This window comes from Haemaphysalis longicornis, unplaced genomic scaffold (genome assembly GCF_048455015.1).
Source record: "Haemaphysalis longicornis isolate Haplotype H1 unplaced genomic scaffold, Haemaphysalis longicornis Haplotype H1 scaffold_11, whole genome shotgun sequence".
In the NCBI taxonomy this organism is placed as follows: domain Eukaryota; kingdom Metazoa; phylum Arthropoda; class Arachnida; order Ixodida; family Ixodidae; genus Haemaphysalis; species Haemaphysalis longicornis.
Window position 1 is genome coordinate 96,172,833 of NW_027526214.1, and position 17,961 is coordinate 96,190,793.

The following is a 17,961-nucleotide window of genomic DNA, read 5'->3' on the forward strand; positions in this document are numbered from 1 at the left end:
CGGCACCGGCTGCCTGAATCGGTTCGCGTGATTCTCGCGGGTTCAAATGAGACGTCTCTTGATCCCCTAGCGGCACTTGCCGATTGCATCACGGAATACTCAACTCTAACCTTCGCGTCCATAGCTGTTCCAAGAACACACGAGCAACCAGATCGACTGTCGCGCCTTGAAGAGAAAGTGGAACAACTTACCGAGCCCATGCAGCAACTCCTGCTATCTGGCGCTCCCCAACAGGATGAACAAAGACGCGACCGATCGCCTTCACGACAGCTAAGCTCTTCCGAGAGAAGCCAGTCACGAGATAGACAGGACGGAGTTTGCTGGTACCAGCGTCGTTTCGGCACGGGTGCTAGCCGCTACACTAAACCTTGCTCGTTTCCGGTAAAGTTCCGGCCAGTCGTTAACGGCGGCTTACGACATCAGCCCTCCACTCAGCCGCCTGTTCTGCGTAGTCGACCGCGTGAGCAACTCGCGTTTGCTAGTCAAACAGGAGCCGAAATCTCTATTGTCCCGTTATCCCCCGAGGATCGCGACATAGAAAGAACAAATCATCGCTGGAGGCGGTGAACAACACTGCCATCACTAGGTACGTTTTTCGCTCGCTGACAATAGATGTCGGACTCAGGCGCCTGTTTTGCTGGGTCTTCATCATGACGGACCTTAATTTCGCCATACCCGGAGCAGACTTTCTCAGCCACTTCAAGCTGGGTGTGAGCGTACGTGACCGTTGCCTCAAGGACAACAATACATCCCTCAAAGTACGTGGTTTGGAGTCAGACATCTGCTCATCTGGCATCTACGCCTTCCAGCCAGTATCAGCCTACCACCATGTCCTTGTCGAATTCCCTTGTCTCACCAAGCCCCACAACACGGAACAGCCGGTAAAACATAACGTGACTCACCAAATCGTCACTACCGGGCCGCCATTCACTGCCCGGCCACGACGGCTGTCCAGCAACAGGCTTCAAGCTGCACGCAGTGAGTTCAAGCATATGGTGACGCTGGGAATTGTTCGGCCTTCGCCTAGTAACTATTAATCACCGCTACACATGGTGCCTAAAAAAGACGGGGACGACTGGCACACGTGGGGTGATTAGAGAGCCTTGAACGCATCGACAACGCCGGGCCAGTATGGTCTGCCACACATTAACGATTTTAGTGCGGGGCTGCCAGGTACGAAAATATACAGCAAGATCGACCTAGTAGCGGCATACCACAGAATCCCCGTCGAACCGGAGGACATGCCAAAAACAGCCATAACAACTCCGTTCGGCCTGTTTTATTTTATCCGCATGCCATACAGCTTGAAAAATGCCACACAGACCTTTCAAAGGTTCATGGATGAGGTCACTCGGGGTCTTCCTTTCGTCTTTGTCTACATGGCTGACATTTTGGTGGACAGCAGAACGCCTCCGGAGCACGAAGAGCACCTGCGCCAGCTCTTTCAGCGTCTGGATGAGCACGGTCTGGTGTTCTCAAAAGTGCTGCTTGGTGTCGAGTCGCTCAACTTTCTCGGCCACCACATTAGTGCTCAAGGCATTATGCCATTGGAATCGAGGGAGGAATTCGTCAAGAAGTTTCAAGCTCCAACATCTTTACGGAAGCTGAGATAGTTCCTCGGGCTCTTAAACTTCCACGGGTGGTTCATTCCGACTTGTGCTTGAGTACTCCAGCGATTGACCGACCTGCTGCGCCGATAAGACCAAAAGGCGCCAGAATTTTGTTGGCCTGACGAAAACCAGAACGCTTTCCAGAAAGCTAACGATAAGCTTAGCTTTCTGGAAAGCGTTCTCGTGACCTATGCCGGCAATGCACTCCCTCACCAGAACAGGATTGGCCACCCTGGTTTAGTAACGGCCACAACCTCCCATGAATACGCCAATTAAGCCACTGCCCTCAGTCCCCAGCAGCTGCGAAGAACTTGACCACGGCGGCGGTCAGACCTGTGACGCAGCAGAGGGTGCTATGAATCCCTGGATCCGGACAGGCCGCCAATGGAATCTGAACCTGGCAACTTTTGACGCGCGAACCTTATCTAGCGAAGGGAGTCTCGAGGTGTTGTTCGAGGAATTCTAGGGCATCAAATGGATTTAATTGGGCTTAGCAAGGTTAAGAGGGCAAGCGAAGCCATTACGGTGCTGAAAAATGGACAAGTCTTATGTTACCGGGGTCTAGAGGACAGAAGAGAACTGGGAGGTGCATTTCTAGTTAATAAAAAGCATAGCTGGCAACATAGAAGAATACTATAGCATTAACGAAAGGGCAGCAGGTCTTGTAATTAGTCTCAATAAGAGGTACAAGCTCAAGGTGGTGCAGGGCTACGCGCCCACATCCAGCTACGACGACCAAGCAGTGGAACGCTTCTATGAAGATGTGGAATCGGCAATGGCTAAAGCAAAAACACAGTATACCGTAGTTATGGGTGACTTCAATGCTAAAGTAGGCAAGAAACAGGCTGGAGACAAGGAAGTTGGGAACTATAGTCTGGGCTGTAGAAATAGTAGGGGGGACCTACTAGTTGAGTTTGCAGAACGGAATAACCTACGCATAATGAATACCTTCTTTTGTAAACGGGAGAATTGGAAGTGGACCTAGAGGAGCCCGAATGGGGAGAATAAAAATGAAATACTCTTCATATTGTGGGATAACTCTGGTGTCGTGCAGGATGTGGAAGTACTCGGAAGGGTGAGGTGTAGTGACCACCGTATAGTAAGATCTCGAATTAGGCTAGATTGCAGGAGGAACCGCAACAAGCTAGTACGAAAGAAGCCGATAAATCTGGTAACAGTAAGACGCAATATAGAAGAATTGAGGATCGCGCTGCAGAACCGATATTCAGCTCTTAACGTGGAAGCTGAACTTACGACACAGGAACCAAGCGACAACCTTACACGTATTATCTCGGAGTGTGCAGTAGAAGTCGTGGGCAATATGGCTAGACAGGATACTGGCAAACTCTCACAGGAGACGAGAGATCTAATTAGGAAACTGCAAACCATGACCATCTCCACCACAGCTGAAAGAATAGAACTAGCGGAGCTTTCGAAGTTAATCAATAAACGTAAGACAGCTGACATACGAAAGTATAATATGGAGGGGATCGAATGCGCTGTAAATAACGGAGGTAACCTGAAAGCTGTGAAGAGGCGTCTTGGCGTGGGGAAAAACTTAGATGTACGCACTTAAAGATAAGCAATGAACTGTCATCACAAATAGGGATAAAATAGTCACAGCGGCCGAGGAGTTCTACAGGGATCTGTACAGTGGCCGGGACATCCAGGATAATGCCGAACCAAACCGTAGTTCAGAGGAGACAGACATCCCACCAGTAACGACCAAAGAAGTAAGGAGGGTTTTGAAAGAAATGAAAGGTGGCAAAGCGCCTGGTGAGGATCAGACAACAGCAGACCTCTTGAAGGATGGCGGAGAGATTGTACTTGAAAAACTGGAAAACCTGTGTGCTCAATGCCTAATGACCGCAATGGTACCGGAATCTGGGAAGAACGCGAACATCATCCTAATTCATAAGAAAGGCGACATGAAGCACTTGAAAAATTACAGGCCGATCAGCTTACTGTCAGTCGTCTACAAGGTACTTACCAAGGTATCGCTAACAGAATTTCTGCAAAATTACATTTCAGTCAACCTAACGAACAAGCATGGTTCCGTAACGGTTATTCAACAGTGAACCATATTCACACGATCATTCAGGTGATAGAGAAGTGCGCTGAGTATACTGAACCCCTATATATAGCCTTCATAGATTATGAGAAGGCATTTAACTCGGTCGAAGCCCTAGCAGTCATTCAGGCATTTCGGAACTAGGGGGTAGATGAGCATTATGTAAGAATACTAGAAGATATCTACAATAGGTCTACAGCTACGAGCATCCTCCGTAAAGAGAGCCGGAAAATACTATAAGGAAGGGTGTCAGACGAGGAGACACAATCTTTCCAAAGTTATTCAAACCATGTTTACAAGAAGTACTGAGAACGTTGGATTGGGAACAGGTGGGAGTAAGGGTTAATGGAGAATACTTCAGTAACCTCAGATTTGCTGATGACATTGCCTTACTAAGTAACTAGGGGGACGAATTGCAAGCATGCTTTCCGCACCGGATGAACAGAGCAGAACCGTGGGCCTAAAAATAATATGCACAAAAATAAAACAATGATCAATAACCTCGGGACAGCACAGCGGTTTGAGATAGGTGGCGTTTGCCCTGCAGTGGCCGTCGATAGCGTAATGATGATGATAATGATGATGATGAAGGACGAGCTGGCCGCGGCTACCGTTCTCATTCATCCACTGCCTGAAGATCCTGCGCGCGTTATGGTGGACGCCTCCTCCACAGCAGTCGAAGCAATGCTCAGCAACAGGAGGGTGCACAGTGGAAGCCATTGGACTTCTTTTCGAAACGTCTGAAGCCTGCAGAAATACGCTACACTACTTTTGGAAAGTAGATGCTCGCAATATATTGTTCCATTAAGCATTTCCGCTACTTCATGATAGTCGTGAGTTTTACATCTCGACAAACCACAAGCCCCTCACCTACGTATTAAACAACAACGGTTCCTCCTAATCAGCACGGGAAATTTGTGAGCTCTCATTCATCTGTGAAGTTTCTACAGACATCCGGCACATTCCCGCTGTCGGAAACGAAGCAGACGACAGCTTGTCTCGCGTCAACGCTTCCGGCACAAAAGTCCTGGACTTCAAGGCGATGGCCGCGGCTCAGCGGGAGGATACTGAGTTGACAATACAGAAAGGGAGGGATCTTCACTCGTGCTCTGGGAGGTTGTACTTCACTACGTCCAGCGCACGATAACCTGCGATACCTCCCAGGCAACCCCACGACCTTTCGGGAAACTGAATTTTCGCCTAGTGGTATTCAACACTTTCCACTCCATCAGCCACCCAGGTGTCCGCGCCACCCAGCAGCTGATTATAGAACGCCTCGTTTGGCCCCGAGTCAACACGGAGGTGCGACGTTGGGCTCGGACATGTGAAACGTGTCAGCAGGAGAAGGTGGCTCACCACACTCCTGCTGCACTACAGGAATTTCGGACTCCAGAGTCGCGGTTTGACCCCGTGCACCTCGACCTGGAGGAACCGCTACAACCCTGCCAAGACTTCAAGTACCTGCTCACATGCATCGACAGGTACAGCCGGTGGCCCGAGCTATACAAATTGCGGACATATATGAGATGAGACCGTCGCGCAGGCCTTTATTCAAAAATGGGTGTCCCGCTTTGGCTGCCCAACCCACATAACAACTGACCAGGGACGACAATTCCCGAGCATCCCTTTTTCAGCACTTTAAACCCTCCTCGGCACGAGGCTGCAGCATACAACCTCCTACCACCCCGCCAGCAACAGAATGGGTGGGCGCTTGCACAGGCAACTCAAAGCTGCACTTGCCGTGAAACTCGATCGCCAGCACTGGGTGGAGAAGCTCCCGCTCCTTCTTCTTGGCCTACGCTCAACGGTGAAACAAGACATCGGCTTCAGCGCCGCGGAAATGGTGTACGGGTCAACAGTGGGCCTCCTGGGAGAATTTTTCTCCGAACAGACACCTTCCGCCTCAGCCGCCTCCGACCACATCGAGTAGCTGCGTACATGGCTTGTGCAACTCAGGCCAACAGCACCTCGAATCGCCCGCGACAGGAAGGTTTTCACTTTTCCCAACATGGACTCAGCTACACATGTGTTCGCGCGACACGATGCAATTAAGGCACCACTCACTCCGCTGTACGCTGGCCCGTTCAAAGATTTCGAACGTTCATGGTGAAAAACAGCGCATCCAAGACGAACACAGAGAAGGAAAAACACAAACACGGCGCTGCCACCGGGACGTAATAGCAAAATCATCACTATTGACGTGCGGGGCAAACGAGAAGTCGTCGCCTTTAACCGCACCAAGCCTGCTCATATCGATGTCTCCGTTCATGCATCTTCTCACGTACGACCTTTCGCCATTCAGCCGGTAACTGCTGCCTTTCTTTAAAAGCTCTGCAATCCAGAGGGGAGCCTCTGTAGCGGAAGCTGCTTACCCCGCCTCATTCCGTTTTCTCCTGTCTGCAGCCGGCCTGTCGACAGCACGCCTTTGTGAAAGACTGGTATTCGCGCCGCAGGCGCCTGATCCCTGCCCTCTTCGGGGAACAACGTCTTGTTCGGCCGATTCCTCGGATTAGCCCTGACAGCATTTCAGTCTGCTCGCTCAGGGGGCCCTTTTTCCTCTCTCTTTTAGAAGAATGGGGGGGTTCTTCTTCTTTCCCTCGTCGGAAATAACTCTCGGCACTCGCATCTTTGGAAAATAAACGGTGTATCTTGAAACTCCAAACTGGATCCACGTGTGCTTTCTCGTTTCTTCGGCAGCCGACATTCCCCGCTGCTACAATCTCCTCGCTCCATTGGGTGATCGACGTATAAGCCGTTGGCCGCTTACCCTTTTCATATTTTTATGGTTTTCAGCCCTTCCAACACTTCTCTTTTTTATTAGAGGGGCATCACAAGCTGAGTTTGTACTCTCAGCGGATTCCCCTGAGTTATCTTCTTGATGTTCTGACCCCGGGGCTTTTCCTCCAAGCCGCAGTAGCGCTGAGGATCTGGCCCCGGGTATCCTCAACCGTTAAACTCAGCTTCCGATACAAAAACTGTACATTTATTTACAGCCCGGCGGGCGGCTAAGACAACTGCTTGGGCGGAGCCCGAAGACGACGGGCTGAGCTCTCCTGCACCGAGACCGCGTCTCCCCGTCTTCATTGTCCATTCCTCCTGCAGCTGAGGGCTGGGGAAGAAGGAAAAGACAGTCGTCTTCGTCGGTGGCCATCCCATGTAGTTCCGGTTAGGACATCCGGTGCGAGCAGGCGCAGCCTTTGTGAGAATGCCCGGCGTTCGAAAGCGCCGCGCAACACGTGCTTTCGGTTTCCGCACTGCTCGCCCCAGGGCCCGCGCCAGTTCGTGCGTTGACGCGCCTGACACCTCTACCACCACTGTGAAACATAACTTCAGGAATGTTTCACACCCGAAACACACACCACACACACTTTTGGCACGTGCACCATCGTTCCTTCAGATGGCGACACAACAATAGCACGGCCAGTGCCCCTTGACCCTAGCTGCAGGTCACCATGACAAACTAGCCACAGCGCTCTAGTTCACCCAGAGCGAACGGCCTTTAGAAGGCGGTACGCACCGGCTGTCGTCGTCCGAAAACACTCTTGCCATGCGGCGCACCCCCTCACACAACACTATCAGGGGCCCCTCTCCTCCTGGCTTTCTCGCTCGGGAAGGGACCTCTGCTGGCTCGTCAGCATGCATTGCCACCACACTCCACTGAGGTTAAGCTGACTGACGCTTTCGCCTCTTAATAGGCGAACGCTCTGGTTTGGCCGCTTCTCCGCTCGGATCGCCGTTCTCCACCGTTAACCGTTGGTCAGCGTAAACAGCAGAGGGCTGGTTAGCGGCCACCACTCCTACAGATCTACCTGCAACTTCCTTGGGTGGCATTACATGCGCGGCCGTACTCTTATTTGCAATTTCCTCTCTCAGTTCGCTGGAGCTCCCCATGGCAATCACATTTTCGTGACTCCACATTTGGGGATCTCCAGAAACACACGATGCAGTGTGTCCGACACCAACTGCGTCCGATTCCTCGCGCGATTCCCGGGATGCTGCATCCTGCAAAGCTCTGGGCCGCTCGGCCATGCTCCCGGAATGTTCTGCGTCTCCGCACGCTGCTACGCAGGGCTCACGCTCACCTGAAGCCAGCCCCAGCCCCTTGAGAGCGGCCGATCTGAGAACTGCACAGTTCCTCCACTCCTTTCTGTGCGAACCCTCGCGTTCGGCCGCCACTGAATCACCGCGTGCGCGTGAAGCGCCGTTCTCTACCACACACCCTTGTGTGGCGCAGTGATTAGTGATGGGCCCAGCGGTCACATGAATGCGAACATGCGACGAAGCTGAGCCTGTTTCTTTTGCTATCAGCTTTTTCTCGGGCATGCGCGCACTCTCATTCACCCTCGACTGCCTGTCATTTCCCAATAAAACCACGCGCGTAACAGCCTCATTCACCTCCATCTTCATTTCGCTGAAGTTTCCTACACTGGATGCTTCACTATCCTGTTCCCCAGTTGCAGGAAATCTGAACGCCCACGAAGGAACGTGCGCCACTATCCGGTCTTCGCCTTTCCTGCGAGATTCTGATTGTGCCGAATCCCACGAAACTGGAGTTTTACGCACGCCCATTGAATGGGTTCCACCCAGCACATGTTTCAGCGTGCGGGGCACCCCAGTCCATTCTCTCCCTCAGTGCCGAGCATTACTCGTTGAACAATTGGTGAGGCAGATACATTGTTAGCTCTCTTCAAACGTTCACTCTTGGAACGTCCCGCTGCTAACTCTTCCTCACCGATTCTCAATTTTGCCAGCATTAGCGCCTTCTACTCAGCGAATGACATGGCTGACCTAATCCTGACGTTTGCTGCCTCGTCAGCCCTCACACTCAGCTCCATCTCACTTTGCCTAGCTAACCGCCCCCCATTATCTAAGGCTGCTCATGAAGCACCCCCTACATGTCATGGTAAGCCACGCACCCAGGATCAAGTGAGGCACTGATATGCATAGTTCGGTGGATGTGGCGATGGGCTGGATCCGTCGAGGTGGCGATTCGTATCCACGCGGAGCCGGCCGTGTTCTCATTCTCGGGGCTTGAGGGGTGATCCGGCTCCTTCCGCAGAGGTGTCCCCACGCGGCACTATAAGTCACCGCCTTCTGGCGTTGCCAGCACTCTCACTGCTCCAGCCATTCGCATTCAGCTGGAGGCTGATGCTGCATCCGCAGACCGCTCGTCAATCTTTGTTTCTGCCGCTCAGCAGGCTGCAGAGATTGCCCCGCTGTCCGTTGAGCGTTGAGTCCGCTGAGCGGCGGTCGAGCCGCTTCTCCACCTGGCTGGCGAACTCGCTGCTCCCGCCGATCTCGTTCAGTAGACCGCGAATGCTCCGCGAGCTCCGTCCTTCGAGGGGCCTGTCTCGCCTGCCGGCTGGATGAGTCGTCGCTGTTGAAGATCCTGTTGACTGCTCCAGTTATCTTCTTGATATTCTTTTCCGCGGGGCTTCTCCTTCAAGCCGCAGTAGCGCTGAGGATGTGACCCCGGGTATCCTCAACTGACGAACTCAGCTTCCGATACAAAAACTGTACATTTATTTACAGGCTGGCGCGAGGCTAAGTCACAAAGCTCGGGCGGAGCCCGAAGACGACGGGACGAGCTCTCCTGCGCCCAGATCACGTCTCCCTGTCCTCATTTTTTATTGCTCCTGCCGGTGAGGGCCGGGCAAGAAGGAAAAGCCGGTCATCGTCGTCGGTGGCCATCCCATGTGGTGCCGGTTAGGACATCTGATGCGAGCAGGCACAGCCTTTGTCAGAATGCGGGGCGTTCGAAAACGCCGCGCAACAAGTGCTTTCTGTTTTCGCGCTGCTCGCCCCAGGGCCCGCGCCAGCTCGTGCGTCGACGCGCCCGACACCCGGGCTTAAACTCACTGGCATACTGTTAGGTGTAGGATCGTTCTCCTACCCCTATTATCTAATCCAAGTTGTATGTAATGTTACCATTCTCGTTTATGTGTGCGTATGTCGTGCCTTTGCCGGTGGCTAGCATTCTCTTAGTTGGTTTGTGCTTCCCCAATTTGCAATGTTTCCTCGATCGCTGCCATGTTATATACACACTTATCGTTTCCTTTACTTCTGTTAATCAGTTGTTATTGTTCTGGCAGTTCGATTCTATCCGCCGTAGTTGAAAGTAGGTTTTTTTTACGTTTTGCCATTAGTTGCGTCGTTTTCTTGTTTTTATGTTTGTTACTAACATGTTGACTCTCCTGCAACAGGTTTTGCTGATTCACTGAGTGCCGGTGTAAAGTTGCCATGTAGCTGGTTTACACTATCCTCGTTCTGCTCTTTCAGAAGCGAGAATTTGTTTTCAAGACCTAAATTGCTTTCAAGACCTGCGATAAGACTCTTACTGACAGTAGGCGGGTTTCTTTGTTTTCAAGAGCGTCCTTCTTTCTTTTTTGGATAATCAGCGTGAGCTTTCATGTAATCATCGTATTACTTCTGCTCCGAATTGTAGTAACCTCGTGTACGTCTTGCACGAAATCTGGCTTGTAACATAAGATACGATCAATTTTGTTTTTGCTTGTACCATGCAGACTTTTCCTGTTAATTCCATATTCTTTCATTCATAGAAGTATGTGTTCATCAACCTTTTTTTCGTTTTTTGTTTTTAAAATCCCTCCAGTATATCTTCTTGATGGTTGCGATTGTTTTTTTATAAAGCTTCAAACTTACCCTTTCTCCCATTTGCTTCCTAGCGACCTTTGAGTAAAGGCGCACATAATAATCGTGAACTGCGTTGTTGCTTGCTTTATTGCTCGTTCGACGTCTCATAGATGCTTTGTACCGCTTCTTCATCATAGTTTGTTGATGGCGTATGCGCCTGTGCAATCTTTAACCTATATCGCTTGTATAGCTTCATACATCACAACAGCTAACAAACTCTCGTTAAGCTGAAAAACAGCTCCATGTTTCTAATATTTTCTCTCTGAAATAAAAATCTGAGCCCCCATGCTTTCATCTCATCGGACCCACTGTAGCATAAAGTATGCCCCATTGTGTGCTCCATGGCGCCTTCTCTAGTACTTCTAACTTTTCTTACCCCTATATAATCAAACCTACACTCCCACAGCTCCTATAGTTGTACAGCTACACATCCCCGACTAAACAAGGTGCGTGTTTTGAACGCTGCCAGGCCGTAGTTCAAATGCAGCACATCCAGACCCAGACATTCTTACCACCCTCAGCTGTATCGCTGTTCCGACTGCCACCGTGAGCAAGCTCGCTATAGCTGCTAGTGACTGAGGACCAATACTGTGTTGCTTCATCATGGCAGGTGCGGTCAGCATTACACCAAGGCGGCTTGATTCTTCTATTTTGTGAGAGAGCTGTTTATGTCCCATGCGTTTTCAGGTTGAACCTTTGTAGTGTAGCCCCTAAATATCCGGGATTACGGTTACTCGGAGCACCCAGTACTCCATAGCTAACTTTGTACAGCACAGAGGCACACAAAAAAAGGACAGAAAGCAAAAGAACTTACCCGCGGACGATATTGCCAGGCACACCTCCAGTGGTATTGAGCCAGCCTTCGCTATTAATGCTTTTTATACGCGCGGTTTGGAGGAAAAACCAGGCAACCTGGCTAACTGATTAGATTCACTGAATGCTGGCATTTGTAAAGGTAAGTAACGGCCATGGGCAAGCGTAAAGCTATGAATAACTTGCTAGTTGGCACATTAGCTGGCCAAAAAGGCTGCTGAAGTTGTATTCGAATCCTTCCTCGCTTTTTAGTTCCATTTTCATCCAAAAAAATGTTGATTGTGTGCTCCGCCAACCACGTTGATCTTTTTTGCATGGATGCGACACAGTTAGGCAACCCTGGGCTCTTTTGTGTAAGCAAAAAGTAGGGCAACTGAAGGGTGGCAAATACTCTATTTTCATTTTTCTACTTAAGAACCGAATACATTACCAGGTAGCCCTTACTCGGTTGGTCCCAGCTAGTGATTGTACTTTTCTGTGTGCTGGAAAATTGTCGAGGCATTGAAATTTCCGCAATGCTATGTTTCAACCCTAGACCATCGTCCTATTCCTAGCCTTGTACAGGCAGGCCGTTTTGAACGGCGACTTGAACTTACAAAGAGTTTGCTCCCCTTGATAACTTACTGTCCGATGCTGCGGAAGGTCTTCTTTAGATTGGCCAACAGTCTTTGACCTATGCCTAGCGATTAATTTGTTTTTCCAATGTATACCCGCTGGCTGAGTTGATTGCGATTTGGGTTAGTGCGGGTTTTTTATATCGCGTTTCGACCAGCGCTTCTACATATGGCCTTCCCTTGTTTCTATGTGCATATACCATGCATGAGAACGGTTTCTTTTTGTTAGATGCTTGTTAAAGGCCCTTTGGTTGGATCGCTTGCCTTTTCTGTAATTTGGCACAGGCGGCCCCGCCATACGAGGCTGCGGTTACTGTTTGGTTTATATATGTTTTTCTGCAGTAACTTTAACAAAAATGCGCCTAACGGCTGAGTTAACCTGTCAAACTATCGGAAAGCAACGCGATAACTTGGTTATAGACTCTAAGGATGTCACTCTGTAGCCGAATTCTGCAAGGTTTGTTTACTTGCCTTGCAACAATAATTACAGCGCGACTGCACTCGCGCCAAAAACGTTATGGGTAATATGTTCGGTAAACAGTTTCCTGCTAGGAGGTACAAATTTTGTACAAAGGTGCTCTACAACTTTATGAAAGAGCGGTGTAAGAGGATTAAATATAATATAGAAGATTTTCTGACAAAAATTTGAAAATTCGAGCAGCTCTGTCTAACCATGTTTGCCATATTGGAAAGCTTCTCGAAGCCATGCAAACTATGTTGGTTCAATTTGAGCTTTTGGCTGTAACCTTACAAAAAATGCGCCCCGTGAGCTTATTGAACGAGTTCGACTATCGGTGCGGCAGCGTTATAACGCGGTGTGGCCTTTTGGGGGTCATGGTGTTGTGCAGGTTAGCTACTTGTGTGTTACTTCCATTGATACGAGGTGTGACAATGCAGCCATTGGCGTGAGAAAAAAAGAAAATGAAATAATATGTTTAAAATTACCAGTGCTTGATGTACCCTTTAGGACCAAGATTTTATTAAACTTTATAAAAGATTGATATGTTCTCTGGAACTCATAAAGTTCAAATGGACGCTACACTTTAAAAGTCCGGCTTCTTTTCTATAGCATTTGTCACGATTATTGTAGCAATATAAGGTCTGACGGTATCCTGCTACCTTCATGACTACAGTAAACGAATTATTTCCGGAATAAATCTACATTTCTTTTATCCTCGTACAAACCAGTTCACACCACCATGCTCGACATCAGTTTCAGAAATCGACGTCTTACGCGATTTGAAAGGTGTTTGCGCGTCATCTACCTTCACAAAATAGGGGAGTTTCGGGGGCTGTCCCTTGCCCTGTGAGTTCATTGTAACAATAAACATTGTAAATATTTAAACTCCGCTTTGCGAACCGCCTATTTGGACACGTGAACATTTGAGTGTGCACAATCAATGCACATAAGGAACACTGTTTGACATGCAATTTGCAGGACTTAGTTATGTTGCTCAAAAAACTAAATGGCGGTCGCTGAAGACGTCATACCGTCTAGTTGTGTTATAGTCTTTCTGGATTTGAAAGAACACCGTTATTTAAAACTAAATATGGGCGAATACACCCGCGGTGTGCAATTCGAGGGACATGCGTTGGTAGCCCAATTAAAACCTTAACTTGAAGCCTGCGTGCCAGCACTATACAAAAGCATAGTACCAAAACTGTACTGTTAAGAGAGTTATGGGCGCAGGTTAGTAAAAAAGCTGATTACTGGATGAAAGTACGCACAACATTACTACGAAATTGTTGAACGGAGCGAACAGGTGGATTCTCGAGCACCTTTTTTCACTCTCTAAACGCTTCGAGAAATCCCCCTAGTTTGTTGTCAGCAGGGAGAGCCGAAGCGGCTTCGTCATTGCTGAGGAAGCTAGAGGAAGCCTTTAGTGGTTCCGATTCGACCGAATCCGTGCCTCACTCAAGGCAGGGTTCGTGATGGTCCGAAAAAATGTCCAACAAGTTACGTGACCGAAATGTTTGTTTCGAGGATATGACGGAGTTATTTGAACCTCAGAGTAAATTTCGGTGACAAATACGGACAGGCTGCTGGCGACGTGTCCAACTCTGTGCATCCGATCATAGTGAGCCTTTCACAATTGCTCTCCGTTGTTGTTCTTGCTGGCTTCATCGCCGTGCTGGTCTTACAATGGCAAAACGTACTCTTGCACTAACTTGGACTTTGTTGCCTGGTTCTGGAAGTATTTATTATTAGGAGTGTATACAGAAAATAAATAGATGGGAGGGAATTTATTCTTAAATTTTAAGCTGGGATAGTTGCAAAAGCCGCTTCACTTAGGTTTTAAGTCCCCTTTATTGGTTGTGGCTGCAAAACTTTCGCGGCACAGTGACTGGCTACCGTTTTGTTGCTCTACCCTTTCTGCATGGCGTTCATGCCACTGAATAGTACGCAGTGATTCAGTGCAATTTTTAAAGTTCTGTAACTCGTGTGGCCCAAGAATTTCTTGTTGTGTTGGGCCAGTCATCAGGACTTAAGAATGTATAAAAAATTAAGTTAGGATGATTGCTAATATCTTTTATTTTCATTATTAGTAGTTTTCCCTGAACCATACACCGCGTGAAGAAGTCAGACACGTATAGAATATAGCCATTTCTCAGTCACTCGCATTGCTGTGTGGTCTATAGAGATGTGGCTATATGACACGATAGTAGTAAGCATAAGTTCCATCTCGTCCACAGGACACGTTGTCGGTATGTTGCCTTCACAAAAATTTTGACATGCCTGCAAATATCTGGTAACGGCTGGTAATACGTTACAATCCAAAAAAACGTTTGTTCTCTTTGCCAATCGTACGTGCGACATCCTTCGGACCGGAAATCCGACGACAGTATGCTACGGAAACTTTAGTCGCCACTTCCCCTGCACAATACAAAACCTATGCCACACTGAAATATGTTATACAGGATGCCGTAAATGATCACAAACGTTCCGGATTTGTGTTGTTGAGCAGACACTTCCATCTTATATTCTTGCAGTAGTCTTCCTAATTTTGCATGGTCATGATTTCGTGGGCATCACACCTCAATGACGTAAACACCATTGAAGCATCCTAGTAATATCACCGACATAAACTGGGCAGCGATCAACAGAAAAATCACCTTTTGTGAGACCTTCATTATTCCCCTGAAACGGCAAGAAGGCTGGAAAGTTTTGGACAAACAGGCACCTGATCCGTTAAAAGTGAAAAGCTAAAGTTTTTGACCCAGATGATAATTCTGAAATTTTATTTTAATTGCCCAGTGCCCAGCCACTACTTCACAATCGTGACTTTGTAGCTTGTGTTCAGGCTTCATAAGGGAATTGTTTGTGCAATCGCGCACGTCTTCATTGCCGCCTCTATTTTTTTCTCAACACTGCTTCAAGATCCGCTACTGATGCACCCATAGCACTACTTCTGTGCATCGTGCTAATAAAATGACCGAGTGTTTGTGCTGTTTTCAGAGCAGAAAAGATTATATAAGATGATTATGGCACTCAGCTGTCCATTTGGTGTCGGAAATTCATACCAGAACTTGACGTGATGCATAGATCTTCAAAAATTCAGGAAAACAGCGTTTGTAAAATTTACAGTTTAGACAATGAACGATAGCTAATTTGGTGATGTTTGAGCGGGGACACGCAGGATGGCTTCCATATATAAGGGGTCAGGTTTGATTCCTTTTTGAGAACAATATTTTGCGACGTTGTTTGAAGGAACAGCTAACTTGCCCTTTTAATTGAATACTTCTGGCCTACTTGTTCTATGATGGCCAAAGTTACATTGAAATGATCCAGAATCGAGTCCGAATAAAATGAAGCCTTAGATGTGTGTCTAACCAGGATATCTAGAGTATCTACATTGTAGTTAGGGTTATTCTTCTTGGATAATGATCATTGAAGCCAAAAAATTACAAAAAGTTAGGTATCATCTCTATAGTAAAAAAGGCCGGAGGATTTAGCCGCTGCAGTGGCCCTGACCAGTACCCATACCTGATTGTCGAGCACAGAACTTGTCTGTCAGCATTCTCATTCTCCAGAAAGGGGAAGGGTAGAATATTATGCTAGTTTGTCGGTTGTTAAAGCGTTTATTAAACTTTAAGGAACGGGGTAGAAAGCTGTGGTTAGCCTCCAAAGTCCAGGAGGCCTCTTTTGTGTACAGACGAAAATGTTTTTGCACTTCGTTTTGATGAGTGTGAGGAAGATTCAGCAGTCCGAAAGGGATTGGTGCCCTCTTCAGACTCTTCAGGCTGACTTGAGAGGCAATAAAATTATCCTTGTCTTGGCATTCCTTCAATTTATTTGCAAACAGGTGCAGCATAAAAAAGGGTGTCAAACCAAGACGATTCACCCATGTCCAGAAAATGTTGGCTTTTTCCGAAGAACCCTGTCGTCTGTTTCAAGAGGGCATAATTGACTCGGGGGCTCATTTTGTCGTCCTGCTTTATGGGAAGAGCTAGAGATCCCACTGGCCAGAATCAGGGAGGATGATTTTCTAGGAAGGCAATGTTGCTCTCTCAATTTATAAAAACAATCATGCGTGGCTTCGTATCCATGCGGTTGGCGACCATGCGGCTGGTTATCAAGCTTTTACTAATTTATAAATATAATCTCCTCGAAAAATGAAAAATCTTTTGGCTCTCGCGCGAAACGTTCAAGTTGTTTTTGAGCAATGGGCTTTACTGCGTCTTATTAACAGTATTTAGCTGCTCTGTCATACAGTGTTCAGTGAAGGGTTCAACCCGACTTTTTAAACCGAAAGACTAGCTAGCGGGCTTCAATGATTTTTTACAGCGCAGCTTATTGTGAAGCCGTCTGCACTTCAGATACAGCTGCTTAGGCAAATTTGCAACACAATGGGTCTTCTGCATCGGGCTTATTTGTTAGCTGAAATGTATCGGTCTTCGTGTGAGGAGCATCAAAGCGACACAATAATTATGCAAGAATACCAGGGTTGGTAATTCCAGCTGTATGCAGCAGCGGATGATGGTTTATGGGTTTGCATCATGGATTTCAAGTTACCGACGGTGCTTTACACTGACGTCGGCTCTTACAATACAGATGCAGTTGTCTGTGATGATGTCTAGAAGAGCCCTCATTATTGCAACTGCCCCTTTAGACAAGCTGATACTTTTGCAACTGTTATATAGAGACGATCAGTTCTGACAGAAGTCACTGACTCCCCTCCTGTGAGGAAAAAGTATTTTGTTGTCCGCGGTAAAATATCTTATTACACAGGCAATTCCACCAATAACATCGTTTTTAGCAAAGCGCCATCTTCGAATGGAGCGGTTTGTCCATTTCTCCGATTGCTGGTACGTTGTTGGAACCACGGAACACCAAACGTAGCTTCCATAAAGTGAGTCATGAATGTAATTGTCAAACTTTTTGGGTTCTATGTCTTACCTACACGCAATATTTCCAAATCCCTTCACTGCTAATTAGCCAGACCTTTGCATTTACCTCATTCCTTGCGGTGCCCAAGGGTATGGGCAAATAATTCCAATGATTTTAAACGGCTTGCGAAAGTTAAAAACGCCGCCTTGCGGGCAACCGACGCCATACTTCGTATTTAGAGGCAAAGTTTTATGGATTTATTTATCTTCCATATACATGTCCCGGGTGGATGCAGTATCGAGAGGAAAATTTGAATTCGCGATGTCTTTGAGTTTTGCGAAAATGGCACCCAATTCACGGGGATCTCCGCAATTTCGGACAGCTGTCGCACGCACTTCGGCAGCAGCAGCTGATGAGTTTTCTTACTCCAGAAGTATTGGTCATTACAGCAACTTCGGCTTCTCAGGTTTTAGTTCTTATGAAGACAGTCCCATTCAACACCATCTGACTTCGAGAAGTGCTGGGGGTAAGGTTGTTTTTAAATGCGGAGCATTTCTTAGGCTCCCCTTGTCCTGCGTCGTTGATGGCGGCGCTGTCCACACGCTCACTGCGCATGCGCAACTCTCCTCCTTACACCCACAGCTCCGAGATACTACACTATAAAAAAGAAATAGTTAGCGGCGCCCGGTTTCGATCCCACGAATCTGTGGCCGCAACGGCAGGTACGCGGTGCTCTTCCCACTACGCTACAAATCCGGGACAGGAGCAAGTGCTACGAACGCGCCTTATGTCCTTGACTCATTCAAACTACGTCAAGAAGCTACTGATACAACGAAGGCACGCGAAGCTGAACGTCAACGGAAACGACGC